Here is an 18,620-nt window from a genome sequence, read left to right as displayed (position 1 = left end):
CATGTTGGTCAGGCTGGTCTTGAACTCCTGACCTCATGATTCACCCACCTTGGCCTCCCAAAATGCTGGGATTACAGGCGTGAGCCACCGTGCCTGGCCTCTCTCTCCCCCACCTTTTTTTTTTTTTTTAAACTGAGACAGGGTCTCGCTCTGTTGCCCACGGTGGAGTACAGTGGCACAATCTTGGTACAGTGCAAACTGCCTCGTGGGCTCAAGTGATCCTCCCACCTCAGCCTCCCAAGACCTAGGACTACAGGTTCATGCCACTATGCCCGGCTAATCTTTGTATGTTTAGTAGAGACAGAATTTTGCCATGTTGTTCAGGATGGTCTTGAACTGAGGTCAAACGGTCCTCTCGCCTTGCCCTCCCAAAGTGTTGGAATTAATACAGGCATGAGCCACCACACCTGGCCTTTTCTTTTTGAGAGCCTTGCTCTGCCCCCTGGCTGGAGTGCATGGCACCATCACAGTTCACTGCAGCCTCTTGGCCTCTGGCGATCCTTCCACTTTAGCCTCTTGAGTAGCTGGGACTGCAAGTACATGCCACCAAGCCTGGCTAATTTGTTGTATTTTTTAGAGACAGGGTTTCACCCCAGGCTGGTCTTAAACTCCTGGCCTTAAGCAATTTGCCCACCTGCCCTCCCAAAGTGCTGGGATTATAGGCCTGAGCCACCACACCCAGCCTAATTCTAGTTCTCTTGCAATTTCTACCACATCTGCAGTTATTTCATCCATTGAAGTCTTGAACCCTTAAAAGTAATCTATGAGGATTGGAAACAACTTCTAAACTCTTGTAAATGATATTTTGACCTCCTCCCATGAATCACGAATGTTCTTAATGATACCTAGAATGGTGAATCCTTTCCAGAAAGTTTTCAATTTACTTTGCACAGATCCATCAGAGAAATGACTATGGCACGGATAGCTTTAGACAATGTATTTCTTAAATCACAAGACTTGAAAGTTGAAATTGCTCCTTGGTCTATGAGCTATAGAATGGATATTGTGTTAGCAGGCATGAAAGCAGCATGAATCTTCTTGTACATCTCCATCAGAGTTCTTGGGGTATGAGATGATTGTTAATGAGCAGCAATATTTTGAAAGGAATCTTTTTGTGCAGTAGATCTCAACAGTTGGCTTAAAATATTCAGTAAACCATGCTGTAAATGGATGTGCTATCTTCCAGGCTTTGTTCCATTTATAGAGCACAGGCTAATTCTTAAGGACCCTACAATTTTCGGAATGGCAAATGAGCATTGGCTTCAATGTAAAGTCACCAGCAGCATTAGCTTCTAATGAGTCAGTACTGTTCTTGGCAGATTTGAAGCCAGGCATTGACTTCTCCTCTGTAGCTGTGAAAGTCTAAGGTGGCGTCTTACAATAAAAGGCTTGTTACATCTGTTATTTTAACAAAAAGATTTTTTCACCTTTAACAGTGTGATCTTAGCTGGATCTGGATAACTTTGTGCAGCTTCTACATGAGCACTTTCTGCTTCATCTTGCACTTTTATGTTATGGAGATGACTTCTTTCTTTAAACCTCATAAACCCACCTCTGCAAGCTTCAAACATCTGTAGCTTCCTTACCTCTCAGTCTTCACAGAATTGAAGTTAGAACATTGCTCTAGATTAAGCTTTGGCCTAAGAGAATGTTGTGGCTGGTTTGAGTTTCTATCCAGACCACTAAAACCTTCTCCATATCAGCAATAAGGTTTTGTTAGGTGTTCACTGGAGTAACACTTCTAATTTCTTTCAGGAATTAATGGTTCGGCACAAGAGCCTAGCTTTTAGCCTGTCTTGGCTTTTGACATCCCTTCTTCATTAGGCTTAACCATTTCTAGCTTTTGATTGACAATGAGAGATGTGCAAGTCTTCCTTTAACTTGAACACTGGGAGGCCATTGCAGGGTGATTAATTGGCGTGATTTCAGTATTGTGTTTCTCAGGGACTAGGGAGGTTCGAGGAGAGGGAGAAAGATGGGGGGATGGCCAGTTGGTAGAGCAGTCTGAACACACACAGCATTTATTAAGTTTGTTGATGTTACATGGCCACGGTTTGTGGTGCCCACAGACGGCTAAAATAGTAACATCAAAGATCACTGATCACAGATCACTATAACAGAAATAATAAAAAAGTTAGAAATATTATCAGAATTACCAAAACGTGACACAGAGACACAAAACGAGCACATGATTTTGGGATGGTTAACAGACTTGTTGAACAGAGGGTTGCCATAAACTTTAATTTGTAAAAAATGGAGTATCTGCAAAAAAAAAAGATATCTGCAAAATACAGTAAAGCAAAATGCAATAAAATTAGGTTTGCCTGTGTTTTTACTTGGTAGTGCTTTTTACTATTTTGCCTTCCCACTGTTGAGAAAATCACCTATAATATCTACATCTGCCACCGTTTTGACATTCATTGAAACCTTTAGTACTGTTAACAAACTTGGCAAACTTCATAATGCCTCCATCCATCCAGTCAGTAGTTATGGAATGCCTGCTACCTCCAGGTGCTATGCTTCACCCTGGGGGTACATGACATTGTCCTTGTCTCACATTTTTCACAAGCTCCTAAAGGAGACAACTCAAGAAGTGAATGCAACAGCAGTATCTAAACTCCTGGGAGTCAGTACTCATTTCTGTTTGGATAGACAAGGAAGAGCTTCAGAGAATGCTGGGTGATAGAAATGAGACCTGCCTACAAACGAAACAAAACAAAACTAAGTTTTTGAAATACTTCTGCTAGTAATGTGATGGTGGGGGGAAGGAGAGCAAGATTGGAGGCATCAAGACTAATCGAGAGACTTAATAGTTGATCTAATAGATAACTATCACTGTCGTTCACTGAGCTCTTACTATGTGCCAGGCAAACATTCTGCATGTTAGCACATTTAATCCTTGCAAAAAAAAAAAACACATGGACAACAACAAAAATAAAAAATAAAAAACATGAAGTAGGTACTGTTGCCCTTGAAAGGAAAACTGAGGGTCAAAGAAGTCAGGTTGGTAACTGCCAACGGTCACACAGGTTTTAAGGAACAAAATCTGAATTCAAACCTAGGTGTGTCTAACTCCAAAACTGCTTGCTTCTAAAAACTGGACAATCTAGATAGCCTCAGGCAAGAAATGGTAAAGATAACAATAGTAAATATGGAGAAGAAAGCAATTATACAAGGGATGTTAAGGTGGAACAGATCGGCTGACTCAGGGAAAGAGGGTGGTGAATGGAGAAGGGTTAATTAACAATGATGTCCAGGGTTCTGACTTAAATTGTTTTGTCTTTAAACAGAGTAAGAATTGGGTAGAAGAAATTGAGGGAAGAAGAGAGCTCCATTTCAGACATGAATTTTAGGAGTTTATAAGATATCTAAGTGAAGATGTCTAGTAGGCAGAACAAGACTACACAGAATGAACAGAGATGACGACTCTGGCAAATACCAAAAGAAGTGAGTAGAGGAAGAATTTAGCAAGAGATCAAGAGATTGTAGTCAAAAAGCTAAGAGAAGTAGAAGATAACAGTATTGAGCAACTGAAGAGTTTCAAGCCTTCAAAATCAAGATGAGATAATTAACACCTATCAAGTTGGTAACATTTTAACAGTCTGAATATCAAATGTTGGTGAGGATGTTGTAAAATACCACAGCAGTTCTCAGGCACTGTCTTCAGGGGTATAATTGGTATAGTTGTTATGAGGGCTAGTGGCAATATTCGTTTAGTAAAATGAAACATGCCTATCCTGTGAACCAATAATTCCACTCAGGTATATGCCCTGTAAACATTCCCACACATTTGCCAGAATGACGTGTGCAAGAATGTTTAGTGCAGCATTGTTCATAATACAATCTGGAAATAAAATGTCAACATAAGAATGGATAGATTGTACTATGTTCATCTAATGTGCAGTTAAGTTTAACTGCATTAAGTTAGCATTAAGGGAATCAAGGATTACCTTCCGAAACAGTGGTGTTGCCCAAAGGCAAGTTAAATGGCATTTTATTATACATCCTTTATATAAATTTTTAAAAATGCAAAACAATAGTAGGAATGGTTTATAAATATATTCACATAAAGTAAAACTTTAAAAACAGGCTCGGGAATTATAAACAAAATTCAGAGCAATGGTTATCTTTAAAGGAGGAGGGACACGTCAGTGGCTTTACCTCTATAATCTTATTTCTTAAATATTTGAGGCAAGTGTGGCAAAATTTTGAGATTTTTTTCTCTGTTAATTTGGGGTCTGTTTGGGATTTTTTTTAAACTTAAATCTTGCATTCCCCACTGACAGTGTGGGTGGACAAAAATAGTGGATAATACAAATTTACTCAGAAAGCAGGGAAACTATAATTGAAACAAATGATTACTTGGTTTCTATACATTCCCAAAAGGTCAAGGATACTTTTACTGATTTATCAAGAATGGCCAGAAAATGAAAACAGAATTTTAAAAAGCATGAAGGAGGGTTACTAGGGTTACACAAATTGTGTAACATAATTTGTCAGGAGGAAAAGAGGCTCAAATAATATCTAAAATGTTACTTTCCTTTGTATTTTCCAAGGTAGTCATGTGTAGGAATTATTATCCTTTCCTTATAGATACATGTCTCAGAAATGTTCAGTAACTTGTTAAGGGGTGTGCAGACAGCCAGGTCAAAGGATCCATCCACACACACACACTAATTTTTCCCTGTTGCTCCTCCCGTTATCAGCTGGTTGTTCAAGGTCACTGAACTGTAGATGTCAGAGCAGGAACTTGAAGCCAGGTTTTCAGTTTCAGGCAAAGTAAACTGCATTTTGTTCCTGGGTCCCATTATTTTGCCTAGGGAACTATGACTGAAGTTAAATGTGCTTATGCTATTAAGGGCTTCCTTAGAAGAAAAAAATGTTGATATTTTAAATATCAGTATTTTTAAAATTACATATTGCACAGTGTTTATCCACTTTGATATACAAGCTGACAAGGTGAAGGTTGCAGGCAGTGTTTGACCTATCTTTGTAAGGGTGTCTTTAGATCCATGGTGTAGTGGTAATTGCTGGATCCTTGCAAGAGCTGCTGTGCAGAATGGTAACTGGTAGTATTTTGCTTAATCTTCCTTATGGTTTAAGTCATGGAGCCATTTACTTGATATACATTCTGGTATACATGGCATGTAACCCCAGGAGATAAAACCCCAAAATTTTCTCTACAGGACTGCACCGTGTTTAGCATAAAGATTAGCATCTGTGCCTTATATAAGATGCAATCCCTTTTTTCCTCTTTTGTTAAAGATAGATTTCATTCACCAGTCTGTCATAGAGAGTATGATATAATAGAAAAAAAGCATGGACTCATACAGAACCAGGTCTGAATCCTGGAAGCTTCTTGGACAATTCACTTAAATTTTCTGAGTCTTAATATATCTCAATAGACCTTGTTCATAAAGTGTCTAGAACACAGAAAGTACTCAATAAATTTTTCCTATTATTAGTTATTAAATAAGAGTGTTAAGAAAGACTATCTGCCAAGCACTGTTGTAAGTCCTGGGAATCCAAATATGAATATGACATGATGCTTGTCCTAAGATCCTTGTAGTTTAGTAGAAGGAGAGAGAAAGATAAGTATATTCAATGACATAAGGGATGCCTTGGTAGATGCAGAGATGGAAAACAGTGGGAGCCCAAGGGGGCAACAGTAAGTTCTGCCTGCCTGCCCGAGGTGGAGTGAGAAGGCAGGGAGCCTCCTTAACCATTCCTTCTCAATTTTCTCTGCTCTTCTTTCTTCCACTCTATGTGCATATCTTTTTTAAGTCTAGGCACATTTCCTGAAATAGATTCAGCATGCCTTATGTCTACCCCAATGTGTCAGTGATAATGTATGTGCTGAAGCATCCAGATCTCTATAGTGAGCATCACACCATATATTCAGTTGTCAAATAGATGGTTTGTTCTTAGATACACCATAAGTGCCTCTAGCTCAACAGGAGTAAAAGTAAATTTTATTCTCTCAAAACCTGCTCCTCCACGTTTTGGACACCACCTTACATTCAGTTGTCAAGTCAGAAACATGGAAGTCATCTTTGGTGTTTCCATTTCCCTAATTCTCCACAGTTGGCTTTTAGCAAGTCACGTTTATTTTATCTGCAAAACATCTTTCAAATCCTCCAACTTCTCTCCATTTCCATGTTTATAATCCTAGTTTAGTGCCATCATCTCTTGCTTAAATTACTATAACAGCCTCTCTTCCTGCCTGTAATCTTACTAATCTTATCTCCTTTTTCTCCATACTGAAACCAGAATATGATTTCTAACATACAAATCCAATTACTTCATTTCCTTGCTTAAGATCTTTCAAAAAGTTTAAAGCTTTCCATTGCTTTTAGAATAAAATAGCTTACAGGACACTGCAGATCTCATCTCCTTTTACCCACTGCTTTCATTTTAGATAAATTTCCCACTAATTTTCCCTAAACCTTTAACTCCTGCTGGTACTTTCTGGAGCTTATATATTTCCTGTACTTCTGCTCTTGTAGTGCCCACTGCACTGTATTCAAATGCTTAGTTGTATGCTTCCCTGACTAGGCTAATCTCTATAGTGCAGGGATCGAGCAGATTGTTTTATTTTTGTTTTTGAATGTGAGTGTGTGTGTGTGATATGGAAGAGTCTTGAGCATGAGGTAGTCACAGAATACATAGTCATCTGCTTGGGTTGAGGCATGTAACTACCAGGGGCAGCATGGGCTGCACTATGGCAGTCATATACACACTCCTAGGAAGGAGATGTAATTGATCAGGGGCTTCTGTGTGTTCCTTGTAAGTCTACCAAATAGAGAAATAGAACATTGTGAAGAATGTTTCGACAATATACTCAGTATTCAACAACTAGATGGCAATGTTGTTTCTACAGTTTACATCTAAATGAACAAGTTGATTAGGTTTACTCTCAGTGAGTTGCCTGTTTTTACATTATTGTCTCAGGTAGTATATTAATGCATTCTCACACTGCTATAAAGAAATATCTGACACTGGGTAATTTATAAGAAAGGTTTAATTGGCTCGTGGTTCTGCAGGCTATATAGAAAGCATGGCAACATCTGCTTCTGGGGAGGCCTCAGAGAACTTTCAATCATGGTGGAAAGCAAAGGGAGAACAAGGCACCTCACATGGTAGGAGCAAGAGAGAAGGGGGAGGTGCCACACGCTTTTTTTTTTTTCGACGGAGTACTGCTCTTGTTGCCCAGGCTGGAGTGCAATGGCATGACCTCAGCTCCTCCGCTTCCACAGTTCAAGAGATTCTCCTACCTCAGCCTCCCAAGTAGCTGGGATTACAGGCATACACCATCATGCCCAGCTAATTTTGCATTTTTTAGTACAGACAGGGTTTCACCATGTTGGTCAGGTTGGTCTCAAACTCCTGACCTTAAGTGATCAGCCTCCCAAAGTGCTGGGATTACTGACGTGAGAGCCACTGTGCCCGGCCACTACACACTTTTAAACAACCAGATCTCAAGAGAATTCACCATCGCAATGACAGCACCAGGGGGTGATGGTGTTAAACCATGAGAAACCACCCCCATGATCCAATCATCTCCCACTAGGCCCCACCTCCAGCATTGGGAATTACATTTCAACATAAGTTTTGGGTAGGGACAGAGATCCAAACCATATCAGGTAACAGGACTGTTTATTCCATTATTTACTTATAATCTGAATTTAAATGTTTCCTAATTATAAAAATTGAATTATTAATTTTAGAGACAGGATCACACTTTGTCACACAGGTTGAAGTGCAGTGTTGTGACTACAACTCACTGCAACCTTGAACTCCAGGCCTCAGCCTCTTGAGTAGCTAGTAGGTTAGTGAGTGCCACTACACTTGGATACATTTTTTATTTTTAAATTCTTTGTAGAGATGTGCTCTTGCTATGTTGCCCAAGCTGGTCTTCAACTCCTCGCCTCAAGGCATTCTCTCGCTTCAGCTTCCCAAAGCATTGGGCTTACCGGTGTAAGTCAACATGCCCTCTAATCCATTATTCTCTAATAAAGTTGAGCAATTTCAATCTATAGGAATAAAATAATCATTTTACCTTATGCAAGGTGCTTAGTCATTTAACTGTGATAGATTTTAAGTAAAGACACATACGTGCTCTGATCTTACTAAAATTTTACACTGATCTTTTACTTAGGTTCAACGTAATATGGTATAAAAGACAAAGGTGAGACACTTAGAAGTGTTTTTTGTTTAAAAAACCAACTTTATAGGGTAGAATTTACATAAAACAAGTTGTTCATATTTAAAATATGCCACTGACATGTACAGAGTTGCAATCTCATCCTCACAATCAAAGGAGTAAACATATCTATCACCCCAAAAGGTTTCCTCATGCCTCTCTGTAATCCCTCCCTCCTACCCTTCCCACTACCTGCCCTCAGCTTTCTATATGTGTAGATTAGTCTGCATTTTCTAGAGTCTTATATAAATGAGATCATATAGAATTTACTTTTTTAGGGGGTCTGGTTTCTTTCAGCATAATTACTTTGAGATTCATCTGTGTTGTTGCATGTATCAATGATTAATTACTTTTTATTTTTGAGTAGTATTCCTCTAGTGTTGTAGAAAAACCAATTCTGAGCTTCCTCCTGCTAGTAGAAGAAATTACTACGATTTGGGACTTCTGTCTCTTAAACATTTAAATGGGCCTTTTTCATCAAAATAGGTTGATACTAATCTATATTAATATCATGCCTGTGTGCGTTCATTGTTGCTAATGCTAAAGAAAACTTCAGGGTTAACCCTACAAATTGTGTGGTCAAAAGGATCACACAGAGGCTGTTTGTTAAATATACATTTTTTGAAAGACAAAAGAAAGAGCTACTTTCATTGCTGTACAGTCTCTTTCTCAAGTGGAACACTGGCATTATCATAAAGACTGGAAATCAGGTTTCCATCCATCTGTAAACAAACAAGAACCGGGTTATTCTAATCCTTTCCCATGCCAAGCCTTTTCTTGTACCTTTCACTCTGGCTGAAATATCATTTCCTCTCTTATCAACTGAGCAAATTCTGCCCACTCTTAAAAGATTTTCTCAGCTGAATAGTTATTTCTTCTCTGATCATTCATAACACATTATATCTTTCTTTTAGTCATTTTTATATGTAGTATTAAACTTTTTTATTTGTCTTATTTTTATATTATAAGCTCTTTAAGGGAAAGTATCTGCCAAATACATAGTAGGTACTCAAATATTTGCTGCATGAGTGAATAAACCTACCAATAAGAAGCAAGAAAATTATAGATAGTTCCATTTTTAGCCTACATCAGAATAGTGACAAGATTTCAAAGGGAACATATCCATTGAACACTTGAATACATTTGGAGCCATAGGAGCTTTACATAAAACACCTAACCAACATTAAAGATAAGAGGATAAGAGAATTTTTACCTATACAATGCTAGGTACAGGGCTGGGAAGTAAATGATTATATTGTTATATTGTATACTGGCTGGATTCATTTTATATTGGATGATTTTCTTTTTTCATCTTAGATGCCCCTGCCATATAAAAAGTACATACTCTAATACTTAGGCCACAAACTTGGAATGTGGTGGATCACAGTATCATGGTAAAACCCAGGCCGAATTTGAGCCAGGTGAATGAGAGCACAGAAGAGTGAGGTTGTTTATGGAAAGTTGGATCATGAAACCTAGATCATGCATCTAGGCTGATTTAAGGAAGGAAGTGGCAGAAGAGGGCATTTAGCAAGAAAATGGATGAGCTAAAGGAATGAAAGAGATTGAAATTTAGGATTTAAGAGGTAATAAACCACCTGGTTTGTAACAAACTTAGATTTAGTTATAGAATAGACCAAAGAACAGAATAAAGTTGTGACAAACCATTTAATGGTGGCAAACGTAGATATAGTCATAGTATAGACCAAGTGCAATGTGTTAAATGGTATCAAATTGAGAGGATTCAAGGAAATGGAGGTTAGGCCTGTTCACATGGACAGTGAAGTAATCTCAGATGATGGTGGGACCCACAATCATTATGGTGGGACCATAAACCAGAGAGGAGTAACTAGTAGCTTCGTAGATGACAGTAGCAAGCAGGAGTAGACGGATGGTTGAAAATAAAAGCTTGAGGCTGGGTGCGGTGGCTCATGCCTGTAATCCCAGCACTTCGGGAGGCCGAGCCGGGTGGATCACTTGAGATCAGGGGTTCAAAACCAGCCTGGCCAACATGGCGAGACCTCATCTCTACAAAAAATACAAAAATTAGCCGGGTGTGGTGGTGGGCACCTGTTATCCCAGCTACCCAGGAGGCTGAGGCTGGAGAATTGCTTGAACCAAGGAGGTGAAGGTTGCAGTGAGCCAAGATCATGCATTGCTTTCCAGTCTGGGTGACAATAGTGAAACTCCATCTCAATCAATCAATCAATCAATCAATAAAAGCTTGAAAGGAGAGGGTTTTCCACAAGGGTGAGACAAATTAACAACTTCCACCCGAGATGGCAGTAGGAAGACAATTTTTCTAATGGAAAACAGGTTTCTATTTCAGGTGAGAGATAGAATATTCTGTTAAAAGGATGAAAATATGGCTAGGCATAGTGCTTATGCCTTTAATTCCAGCACTTTGGGAGGCCAAGGCAGGCGGATTGCTTGAGTTCGGGACCAGCCTGGCCGACATGGGGAAACCCCGTCTCTACCGAAAACACAAAAATTAGCCAGGCATGGTGGTGCATACCTGTAGTCCCAGCTAATTGGGAAGCCGAGAATCGCTTGAACTCAGGAGGTTGCAGCGAGCCTAGATGGTGCCTCTGGGTGACAGAGAGGGACTCTGTCTCAAAAAAAAAAAAAAAAAAAAAAAAAAAGGATGAAAATATAGGTGAAATTTGTTTTGAATAAGCTGGAGTTTTAGAAAGCCCTGGGAAAAGGAGGACAGCAGTAAGCGGAAGGGTTTGGGAGGACTTGCAAAGCTCTCTGGGAGAGGAGAGCCACCTGGAGAGGCTCTTGGAGCCACTTGGAGAAGTGCTGACTATGATAGGGAATTGAAGATTAACTGGCCTTAGAGATCTCATGAAATGCCTATGAAAAGATGTTTCAGAACTGGCCCAGGCAGAGGCATCAGAATTGTGAGGAAGAGGACAGTTGGCAAGTAGGTCTGGGATGCATTTCTTTCTGCTCTAGCTGGTATTAGAGACATACAGTATTAGCAACCTTTGTTTAAGGTTTTTTCATTTACTTAACATAGAGTGATTGAGCATCTCTTCTATGCCAGGCACTGTGCTGGATTCTGGGAATGGAGTTACAATGGTAAAAGAGATACAGCCCTTCCCCAAAGGAAACATGAAATACAGTGTGGGATATAGACCACTAAACAGATAATTACAATATGTTGTATTCTGATGGGGGTGTGCAGGGTGTGATGGGAATACAGGCAATGAGGGTGGGACATATACCCAGATTTAGGAAGAGTGAGGAATGCTTCTTGGAGGAAGTATTGAATAAACTGGGACCTAAAGTATTATTGTGAATTAGCCAGTTAAGGAAAGGGTCAAGGAACACGGGAAAAGAAAGTAGACTGTTTCAGGCAGAGAGCTGTGTGAACAGCATGAGCAAAATCCTGGAGGTGAGAGAAAGAAAGGCTGAGACATCGAAAGAAACCTGTTTTCTATCTTATGTGCGATTTAGGCTTTAGAATAGTGGCTGGCACAGAGTAAGTGCTGAGAAATATCAGAAATTATTGCTGTGTCTGGAGCATAGAATTGAGGGTGAGTGGGGAAGAAAAGGCTACACAAGTAAGCAGAAGCCAAATTACAAAGTCCTATAAACCAAGATACTAGGCATTTAGACTTAAACCAAGTCACTGGCAAACCACTCACAGATTTTAAATAGTGGAATGAATTTTGTGTATTTCAGAGGGATAGGCTGAGACTAGCAGCAGGGAGATGAGGCAGGAGATTACTGTAATCATAGTCTTAATTTGTTAGAGACAGTGATGGTAGAGAAACACAGATGGACTTCAGAGCTATTTAGAAGGTAGAAAATCAGTTTCCTATGACTACCATAACAGATTACTACAAACTTCATGTCTTAGAATTTATTCTCTTACAGTTGTGGAGGCCAGAAGTCTGAAATCAGGGTGTCAGCAGGGTTGGAAATTCTTGTTCTTTGGCCTGTAGCAGCGTCACTCCAGTCTCTCTCTCCAGCTTTATAGGGATCTCCACGTGGCATTCTCCACATGGGATTCTCCCCGTGTCTGTGTCTCACATTGCCCTCTCCTTTCTTGTTTAAGGACACCAGTCATTGGATTTGGGACCCTCCCTAATCCGGGAAAATCACCTCTCAAGATCCCGAATCACATCTACAGAGACCCTACTTTCTAGTAAGATCACATTCACAAGCAGTGGGGGCTGGGACTTTGACATATCTTCTTGGGCGGATACAATTTCTGTCACAGTAATAGAATTTTTTTTTTTTTTTTTTTTTTTGAGATGGAGTCTTGCTCTGTCGCTACGGCTGGAGTGCAATGGCACGATCTCGGCTCACTGCAACCTCTGCCCTCCGCCTCCCGGGTTCAAGTGATTTTCTTGCCTCAGCCTCCGGAGAAGCTGGGATTATAGGCGCCCGCCACCACACCTGGCTAATTTTTGTATTTTTAGTAGAGACGGAGTTTCGCCATGTTGACCAGGCTGGTATTGAACTCCTGACCTCAGGTGATCTGTCTGCCTCAGCCTCCCAAAGTGCTGGGATTATAGGTGTGAGCCACCGCACTCAGCCCCTCACTGTAATAGAATTAACGGAAGCCAATGGTTGGCTAGATGGGAGAAGGGGGCTGAAGAAGAAGGATAAATCAAGGACAATATCCATGTTTTCTACTTGAGCAACTGAATGATGGTACCATGCACTAAAATAAGTTAACCTGGAGGAGAATCAAGTTTGGAGATGGAAGAGGGTATCTTCATTTTGAGGTGCTTGTGGAAATCAAGGTGAAGATCAAGTAGGCACTAGGTCAAATAAGTCATGAGCTTAGAACAGAGAGATGTGGGCTGGGCATCTAGGTTTGGGTGGTAACTAAAGCAATGGATGTGGTAAGATTGACAAGGGAGAATCTGGAGAACACAAAGAACCTGTATCAGAACCCTGTGAGACACAAAATTTGAGGGAGGGATAGGAAAAGTAGCAATCAGGGAAGTAACATAAAAAAACAATAAGTGAGTAGTATCTTAGAAGAGCTCAGGAAAGAAACTGTTTTATACAGGACTGAGCAGTTCCTATGGGTTTGGAGAAACTAGAATGAAAGAGAAGTGAGGCAATGCAAAGAGTATAAATAAATATTTCACAAGTTTGGCTGTTAAGAGCAGGAGAGAGAGACTAGCAGCTGACAGGCGATGCACAGAGATTTTTTCTTTTTTTAAATTTAAGATGGGAGAGATGTGTGCTTGCCAGAAAACAAAAAGTGTAGCCAGGGAGAAATGAAAATAGAAGATAGGCAATATTAAGGAATGCTGAGGAGGCAGGACACAGGAGACACATTATAATCTCGGACAGGAAGAAAAACATCTCTTACTTAAAAGGAGGGAGAGGGGAAAGGATGGCTGTGGAAGCAGGTAAGTTTGCTGATTGGATAGCAGTAAGTTAAAGTTTGCTCACTTACTTATTCAACAAATACTTTTGAGTGCCTGGCAGATGTAAATGCTGATAATACAAAGTGAACAAAACAAAGTCTTGAACCTATATTTCAGATGGGAAACATATTTCAGGTGGCACTGTATGTATAGTTAGGTGTGGTGGTGTGTGCCTACAGTCCCAGCTACTTGGGAGGCTGAGGTACGAGAAGAGCCTGGGCAACATAGTGAGACCCCTAAAAGAAAGAGAGCGAGCAAGAGTGAGAGCGAGAGAGAGAGAGAGAAAAGAAAGAAAAGGAAGGAAAGAAGGAAAAGAAAAAGAAAAAGAAAGGAAGAGAGAAAGAGGAAGGAAGGAAAGAAAATATATATCTCAATATCATTGTGGGGTAAGTGCTATGAGGAAAATAAGCATAAGGAAAGAAAGCCTTGCAGGGGTAGTATCTGTTTAAAATGAGGTACCTAGGTTCAGCCTCTCTGAGGTGGAAAATGAGAAAGTAAGTCATTAAAGATCTAGAAAGAGCATTCCAGGCAGAAGGAACAACAGATGTAAAGGGCCTGAGGCAGGAGTATGCTTGGTACCATCAAAGAACAGCAAGGACTGCTGGGCGCAGTGGCTCACACCTGTAATCCCAACACTTTTGGAGGCTGATGGATCACCTGAGGTCAGGAGTTCAAGACCAGTCTGGCCAACATGGTGAAACCCCTTCTCTGCTAAAAATAGAAAAAAATAGCTGGCCATGGCAGCGGGTGTCTGTAATCCCAGCTACTTGGGAGGCTGAGGCAGGAGCATTGCTTAAACCTAGGAGGCAAAGGTTGCAGTGAGCCAAGATCATGCCATTTGGAAAAAAAAAAAAAAAAAGGAAGGAGGCCAGTGCTGCTGGAGCAGAGTAAGGGAGCAGGAGAGAGGTTTGAAGTCAGAATGATAGGCTGGGGTTAAATCACAGAGGTCTGGTAGATTTTGGTAAGGACTTTAGATATTTAGTCTAAAAGTCATGGGGAGCTCTTGGAAGGTTTTGAGCAGAGAAGTGACATGATCTAATTTATGAAAGAATAACTTTGGCTGCTATGTGAATAATAAATGGTAAGCAGCAAGAGTGGAAGTTGGGAGTCTAGTTAGGAAGTGACTACAGTAGTCCAGATGAAAAATGATGATGGCCTGGGCCAGGGTGGTGTTTGTGGAGGAGTAGGAAATCACTGAATTATGAATCTAGTCTGAAAGCAGAGCTCGAAGTAGGTAATGAGAGATCGAAAGTGGGATGTGAAAGAAAAAAGTGGAGAGCCTCAAATACCTCAAATAGAACACTGGCTAAGATAGAATTGGTTCCTTCAGAGAAATTCTAGCCCATGTGGATAAGTATATAACAAGGGAGAAGGGGAGGAAATGTGTACTTGTTAGATGCCTGTGTCCCAGTTTTATGTGTCATCCCATTAAATCCTCTCCACTACCTTTGGTGACATGATTATTCTTTATTTTAGAAATCATAAAATTAAGTAATTAAAATTTAATTAATGTAATAGTTTCCTCATCACAGCTAATATGTGAATTTTAACTCAAAACTGTCTAACAGTTAAGTTCTTTTCACTAACACTGTTCTCCAAAAAATACAGCTGAAAAAGAGGAAATAACACTCTTATAATACTAGTACAAATAAAAAAAATTATTTTGAAGCAAACTAATACTTGAAAAAAAGCAGCTTTAATTAGACAATAAAACAAAGGTATGTATTCATTTTGGGACCAGTTCTGAATAAGACTTTTGGGGTTTTCAAGGGCTTCAGAGGCTAACTGCACTAGTTATTTCAGATTTCTAATTTCACTTTTAAATGAGATTTATTCCCAGTACAACTTTCACACTTATTAACGTTGATGCCATTTGTTTTTTCTCTTGTAAATTGAGGTAATATATATCATCTTTACCATTTAAAGTGTACAGTTCAGTGGTAATAAATACACTCATATACTTTTTCCCCCTTCATCCCCTACTCCATCCCCTCCTTTCTGGCCTCTGGTAACCAGCAATCTACTCGGTGTCATCATAACATCCATGTATTTAGTTCTCATGTATGACTGGTAACATGCAGTATTTGTCTTTATGTACTTGGCTTATTTAACATAGTGGTCTCCAATACCATCCATGTTGCTGCAAATAAGAGGATTTAATTACTTTTTATGGCCGATTAATATTTCATTGTGCTTATATGCCACACTTTATCCATTCATCCATTGATGGGCACTTAGGTTGATTCCATACTTTGGCATACAGTGCTACAATAAACATGGGAGTGCAGATATCTTTTTGATATGCAGATTTCTTTTGGATATTCAGTAGTGAAATTGCTAGATCATATGTTAATTCTATTTTTAGTTTTTTGAAGAACCTCCATACTGTTCTTCAGAGTGGTTGTACTAGTTTACATTTCCACCAACAGTGTATGAGGGTTCTCTTTTCTCCAGATCCTCACTAGCATCTGTTTTATCTGTTTTTTTAAATACAAATCATTTTAACTGGGGTGAAATAACACGCTTTAATTTACATTTCTCTAATGATTAGTCATGTTGGACATTTTTTCATATACCTGTTGGCCATTTTTGTCTTCCTTTGAGAAATGTTTGTTCAGATCTTTTGCCCACTTTTCAGATTATTTGTTTTTTGGGGTTTTTTTTTTGATTATTTGTTTTTTGTTTTTTGTTTTGCTATTAAATTGTTTGAGCTCTTTACTTATTCTGGTCATTAATCCCTTGTTGGATGGAAAGTTTGAAAATATTTTCTCCCATTCCATGGGTTGTCTCCCCCACTCTGTTGATTATTTTCTCTGCTGTGCAGAAACTTTTTAGCTTAATGTAATCTCATTTGTTTATTTTTGCTTTGTTGTCTGTGCTTCTGAGGTCTTACACAAAAATAATCTTTTGCCAAGACCAAGGTCCTGGAGCACTTCCCCAGTGTATTCTTCTACTAGTTTCGTAGTTTCAGGTCTTAGATTTAGGTCTTTAATCCATTTTGATTTGATTTTTGTGTATGGTGAGAGAGAGGAATCTTGTTTCATTCTTCTGCATATAGTTATCCAGTTTCCCCACATCATTTATTAAAAAGACCATCCTTTCCTCATTCTATGTTCTTGGCACCTTTGTTAAAGATGAGTTGGTATATTCGGATTCTCTATTCTGTTTCATTGGTCTATGTATCTATTTTTTTTTTATTCCAGCACCATGTTGTTTGAGGTATTAAAGCTTTGTAGTAAATTTTGAAGTCTGGTAGTATGATGCTTCCAGTTTTGTTCTTTTTGCTCAGGGTTGCTTGGTTATTTGGGGCTTTTATGGTTCCACATATATTTTAGAATGATGCCCTTTGTGTTTGATCCACAAAAAAGGAGACATCCAGAGCTGAACACAGTTTTCCCTGAGAATTTTGTCAAGAGCTAGAAGAGAAAGGGGAAGAAGTACATGAACAACTGCATATAGTGATATTCCCTCTACACTCTGCTATACAGAAACTTAGGAGGGGGATTATAGAGTGGAGCTGGGAACTCAAGGAAGCCTATTCATAGTTCCATATCGCTGATGTAAGATTCTTAGTATACGGACACTTGAACAATTCAGTATGTTAATAAGTCTAAGTTTCTATCTGGACAAGGGTCTTGGGGTAATTACGGAGCCAGGGGAAAGATTATTTTGTTTCCTTGTACTTCTCTCAGTAAATGTTTATACCATCTTTTCTTTTCTTTTCTTTTCTTTTTTGGAGACAGAGTCTTGCTCTATCTCCTGGCTGGAGCGCAGTAGCACGATCTCGGCTCACTGCAATAACCTCTGCCTTCAGGTTCAAGCAATTCTCATGCCTCAGCCTCCCGAGTAGCTGGGATTACCTCAGTAGAGATGAGGTTTTGCCATGTTGGCCAGGCTGGTCTCAAACTCCTGACCTTGGCCTCCCAAAGTGTTGGGATTACAGGCGTGGGCTACCGCACCTGGCCTATACTGTCTTTTCAACCATGAGAAACATAACCCAAAGACTGGGCATATGATAAGAGTTGTCGGCAAAACATTGAAGGAAGGGACAAGGAAAGGGCAAGGGCACTTAGTGGAAAGGGCAGAGGCAATTAATGGGCTAAGAAGGTACAGTACAGAGATTCAGGAGAGGGAGGTGAAACCAGAATGACTGGCTGTATTTCAAGTATACAGCCTTGGATAAGTTGCTTACTTTTCCTGAATCTCAGGATCCTCATCTTGTAAATGGGGATAATTGAGAGTAAAAATAGGACCAACCTCATAGACTCCTGTGATGATAAAATGATATAATCCATTTGAAGTACATAGCAAAAGGGCTCAACAAATGTTTGCTACTATTATTAAATTTCACTAATAGTGAAACTTTAGACAAGTGGCTTAAAGTATTTGCTCTTTATTTCTTCAGCTACAAAATGATGGGTAGAACCAGGTGATACTGAAGATTTCTTTATTACTTTAATTATGTTTTGTGTGTTGTACTCAAGGTGGTAGAAAAGAAATTAGGAATCTCCCTTGGTTGCCACCAGGTGGCAGTAATGAGGAGTTTAACGGCCATCCCATTTTGGGGAAAGCTTACCAGTTTTTCAGTGTACAGGTGCAGAACTATTGTTAACATTTTGATATATAATCTTCCATCTAGATCTTTTTTCACATGTATATGCCAATTTTTATATTACAAAAATGTGGCTACTATTAGACATAATGTTTTGTAATCAGCTAAAACACAATATATGGCGATCACCTTCCATATCAATTAATGTAGTTCTACAACATCATGCTTAAGAGCTTCGTGGTATTCCACAGGAATTTATTTAAACCATATTTTGTTAAATCATCCTCTACTTGTTAAACAATAAATGTTTTTAATTGGTTTGGTATTGGGCAATGTTTCAATAAACATCTTTGCCATATTATCTAGTTATTTCTCAGGGAAATTTTCCAGAAGCGGAATGTCTGGGCAAAGCGTATGTACTTAAAAAAAAAAAAAAACAACTTTTTTTTAAATGGTATTACCATTT

The 18,620-nt window shown here is 39.3% G+C and overlaps 1 long non-coding RNA gene across 1 annotated transcript in view; it reads right to left on the bottom strand.

Annotated features, from left to right (window-relative positions):
• Window positions 1-15,282: 15,282 nt before the first annotated feature.
• The window catches only part of LOC135277788 (uncharacterized), a 40,538-nt gene continuing 37,200 nt past the window's right edge, over window positions 15,283-18,620 (bottom strand). The window contains exon 2 of the long non-coding RNA XR_010345375.1: window positions 15,283-17,018. This is a non-coding gene — a long non-coding RNA (uncharacterized LOC135277788). The remainder of the gene's footprint in view (window positions 17,019-18,620) is intronic.

The sequence above is a fragment of the Aotus nancymaae genome, unplaced genomic scaffold (assembly GCF_030222135.1).
Source record: "Aotus nancymaae isolate 86718 unplaced genomic scaffold, 86718_ANA_hifiasm-v0.15.2.pri h1tg000033l, whole genome shotgun sequence".
In the NCBI taxonomy this organism is placed as follows: Eukaryota; Metazoa; Chordata; class Mammalia; order Primates; family Aotidae; genus Aotus; species Aotus nancymaae.
Note: the sequence above shows the minus strand (reverse complement) of the source record. Positions and strands in the feature narration are given on the sequence as shown.